This window comes from Hyaena hyaena, unplaced genomic scaffold (assembly GCF_003009895.1).
Source record: "Hyaena hyaena isolate Hyena2069 unplaced genomic scaffold, ASM300989v1 scaffold_347, whole genome shotgun sequence".
NCBI classification, from domain to species: domain Eukaryota; kingdom Metazoa; phylum Chordata; class Mammalia; order Carnivora; family Hyaenidae; genus Hyaena; species Hyaena hyaena.
Genome location: NW_024080979.1, coordinates 329,588 through 334,197, shown reverse-complemented (window position 1 = coordinate 334,197; position 4,610 = coordinate 329,588).

The following is a 4,610-nucleotide window of genomic DNA, read 5'->3' as shown; positions in this document are numbered from 1 at the left end:
CAGGCCTTTTCTGCTGTCGTATTGTGGCAAGTACCAAATGTTCAGGAATAAATGTGGTTCAGAAAAGCCCCACAGATAATTCTTACCCTATCCCTTTCCTATTCCAGTTACTGATACAAAGGTAATGAACCAAAACTCTGCATAAATACAGTGAATTCAGGTGAAAAATATAAAAATTGGATACAGGAGGATCCAGAAAACGAATCAACAGCAGGTACTATTTCTCAGAATGCATCATTTCCTGCACTGGACTGTCTGCTGGCATTCCTAAAGTGGCTTCCTGGGCACCCACACACACTGCGAGGAGACCAGAAGAGCTTGTTCTAAAGGCACATATTATGCACAAAGTTTGGTAAAGAAAGGCAGGAGCACCAGTTAGAATGCTCTGTTCCTTGTGAGTGCCACTTAGCTGGCACCGTTCTGGAGCCCAGTGATGCAATGTGTTGTTGTAGCCTGCCTGGGGCAGCAACCCTGAGTAAACAGGTCATCTGATTTAAAGGAAAACTGCAATTCTTTTTTAGTGAAAACATATTCAACCTTTTTGCATCTTACTTTTTTTTTTTTTTTTTGAGAGAAAGGGAGAGAGACAGAGTGTGAACTGGAGAGGGGCAGAGAGAGAGGGGAGACACAGAATCTGAAGCAGGCTCTAGGCTCTGAGCCATCAGCACAGAGCCAGATGCGGGACTCAAACTCACAAAGAGTGAGATCATGACCTGAGCCAAACTCGGACGCTTAACCCACTGAGCCACACAGGCACTCTGCATAGTACATTTTAGATGTGTCTCTTGTAAGCAGCAAATAGTTGGATTTAAAAAAACCCCACCAAACCATTCTATTTTGTAACCTATCCTATGGATAGGATGTATGTTATCCATATATATGTTATATATGGAGAATGTATCGTTCTTGTTGTTGTTGTAGTTAGTCCCACTTGTTTTTCTTTCTTTTGAAAAATTTTAACCTTTCCTTTTTGAAAGTAACATACTTTTTTCCTATTCCCATGAATTCAACATATGGACTTAAGAAAGTCTGAAATTGACCAATAAATTTAATCTCCTCCTGCTGATTTAAGTGCCTCAGAACACTTTTAACTCCATTTACATTGCTGTACTTGGAGATATTAAGTAGTGTTTAATTTAAATCCATAAGACAGCATCATTATTTCATATAGCCAATTTTGTTTATCCATAGATAATGACTACTTTTATTCTTTATTCCTTCTTCTCATAGAATTTCCTTTAGGGAAGGTATGCTGGTGGCAGACCTTCAGTGTTTGGTGGTCTGAAAATGTTTTTATTTTGTCCTCATTCTTGAAAAACAGCTTTAGGGGAAGGGGGTCCTATGTCAGAAGATGTTTCCTTTTAGGACATTGTCCTTTTGGGATGTTGCATTATCTTCTGGCTTCAGTTGTGTCAGTCTCTTTCATTAGGATGCCAACTTTTTCGCTCCAACTGCTTTTCACTTCATTTCTTTGCCATTGTTGATTTGCAGTTTCACAGTAATGTGTTTAGGTGTGCTTGGAATTCATTGAGCAGTCTTTAGAGAGTTGCTTTTCTTATAAATTTGGATAAATCCTGAATGTTTCTTTCTTGAAATGTACTTCTACCCCATTTTCATTTCTTCTTCCATAGCTCTGATGAGTCACATACATTAGTTAGTCCCTTTCGTTCTTCTATGTTGACATCTTTTTTATTTTGTCCATTTTTTATTTTGTGCTGCATTCTGAAAAATGTCTTCTGAGCTGTCTTCCCTTCTCCCTCTGCAAGTGTCAAATCTGATTAATTTGTTTCTGTATTGTTTATGTCCACAAGTTCTATTAATGCATTTTGTTGAGCCATTTAAACATTTTTCCATTTCCTGATGGTATTTTCAAGTTATTTTACTTACTTACTTTACTTATTTATTTAACAAACTTCTATCTTTAAATCAAGTTAGTTAACATACCTTATAGTGTTGGTTTCAGGAATAGAACCCAGTGATTCATCACTTACTTGTAACACTCAGTGCTCATCCCAGCAAATGCCCTCCTTAATGCCCATCCCCCACTTAGCCCATCCTCTCACCTAACCCCCCTCTAGCAACCCTGTTGTTTAACCTCGTTAAGTGTGTTCTCTGTACTTAACAGTCTCTTATGGTCCCCTCTCTGTTTTTAACTTAATTTTCTTTCTCTTCCCCTATATTCATTAATTTTGTTTCTTAAATTCCACATATAAGTGAAATCATTTGACACTTGTCTTTCGCTGACTTTTTTCACTTACCATAATACACTCTAGCTCCATGTTGTTGCAAATGGCAAAATTTCATTCGTTTTGATGCCAAGTAATATTCCAGTGTGTGTGTGTCTCTGTGTGTGTATGTGTACCACTTCTTCTTCATTCATCAGTGATGCACATTTGGGCTCTTTCCATATTTTGGCTATTGTTGGGCTCTTTCCATATTTTGACTATTGTTGATAGTGCTGCTATAAACATTGTGCATGTGCCCCTTCGAATCAGCATTTTTGTATCCTTTGGATAAATACCTAGTAGTGTAGTTATTGGGTCATAGGGTATTTTATTTTAAATTTTTTGAAGAACTTCCATACTGTTTTTCAGAGTGGCTGCACTATTATGCATTCTCACCAACAGTGTAGAAGTGTCCCCCTCACCAAAATCTGTTGTTTCCTGAATTGTTAATCTTAGCCATTCTGACAGGTGTGAGGTGGTAACTCACTGTGGTTTTTTTTATTTTAATTTTAATTTTTTTAACAAATAGCTTATTGTCAAGTTGGTTTCCATATAATGCCCAGTGCTCATCCCCACAAGTGTCTTCCTCCATGGCCATCTTCCCCCCACCCACACCCATCAGTCCTCAGTTTGTTCTCAGCATTCAAGAGTCTCTCATGGTTTGCCTCCTCCCTCTCCCCCACTATTTCCCCCCTTCTTCTCCCCATGGTCCTCTGTTAAGTTCCTCCTAATCCTCCTATACGTGCAAACATATGGTATTTGTCCTTCTCTGCCTGACTTATTTTGCTCAGCATAACACCCTCAAGGTCCATCCATGTTGCTATACATGGCCAGATTTCATTCTTTCTCATTGCCATGTAGTATTCCATCGTATAGATAAACCACATCTGCTTGATCCATTCGCCCATTGATGGACACTGAGGCTTTTTCCATGTTTTGGCTATTGTTGAGAGTGCTGCTATGAACATTGGGGCATATGTGCTCCTATGCATCAGCACTCCTGTATCTCTTGGGTAAATTCCTAGCAGTGCTATTGCTGGGTCGTAGGGGAGTTCTATTGTTAATTTTTTGAGGAACCTCCACACTGTTTTCCAGAAGGGCTGCACCAGTTTACTATCCCACCAACAGTGTAGGAGGGTGCCCGTTTCTCCACATCCTTGCCAGCCAAAAGAGCCCTCTCTAATACAGCAGAATTCGCAGGGGCTGAGTGTACAACAAGCTTTTAAAAGTAACAAGAGATAGAAAGCTAAACAAAATGATGAAACGGAAGAACTCTCCTCCAAAGAAACTCCAGGAAGAAATGACATCTAGAGAACTGCTCAAAACAGATACAAGAAACATAACTGAACAAGAATTTAGAACAAAAATCATAAAATTAATCGCTGGGCTTGAAAAAAGCATGGACGACAACAGAGAAACTATATCTACAAACAATATGGGGCTTAAAAATAGTTATGGTGAATTAAAAAATGTGATAAATGAGATACGTAATAAACTGGAGGCGTCCAATGTATGGATTGAAGAGGCAAAAGGAGAATAAGTGATTTAGAAGACACTATTATAGAAAAAGAAGAAACTGAGAAAAAGATAAACTCATCCAGGAACATGAAACAAGAGTTCGAGAGCTCAGTGATACAATCAAACGGAACAATATCCATATCATAGGAATTCCAGAAGAGGAAGAGAGAGGGAAAGGTGCTGAAGGAGTCCTGGAACAAATTATAGCAGAGAACTTCCCCAACCTGGAGAGGGAAGTAGACATTGAAATTCAAGAGGCACAGAGAACTCCCCTCAGACGCAACTTGAATCAATCTTCTACACGACATATCTTAGTGAAACTGGCAAAATATAAGGACAAAGAGAGAAATTTGAAAGCAGCTAGGAGAAAAGGGCCCTAACATACAAAGGGAAAACTATCAGAGTGGTGACAGACCTATCTAATGAAACTCACTGTGGTTTTGATTTGTATTTCTCTGATGATGATGTTGAGCATCTTTTCATGTGTCTGTTAGCCATCTGGATGTCTTCTTTGGAAGCGTCTATTCATTTCTTCTGCCCATTTCTTCACTGAATTATTTGTTTTTTTGGGTGTTGAGTTTATTAAGTTCTTTATAGATTTTGGATCTATACGTATCATGTATGTTGTTTGCAAATCTCTTCTCCAAGTCTGTCAGTTGTTTTAGTTTGGTTGATTGTTTCCTTCACTATGCAGAAGTTTTTTTTTTTTTTTTTTTTTTTTTTTTTTAGTTTTTTTTTTTTTTTTTTTTTTTTTTTGTTTTTTATTCTTGATGAGGTCTCAACAGAGTATTTTTGCTTTTGTTCCCCTTGCCTCCGGAGACATGTCTCTCTAGTAAGAAGTTGCTGTGGCTAAGGTCAAAGAAGTTG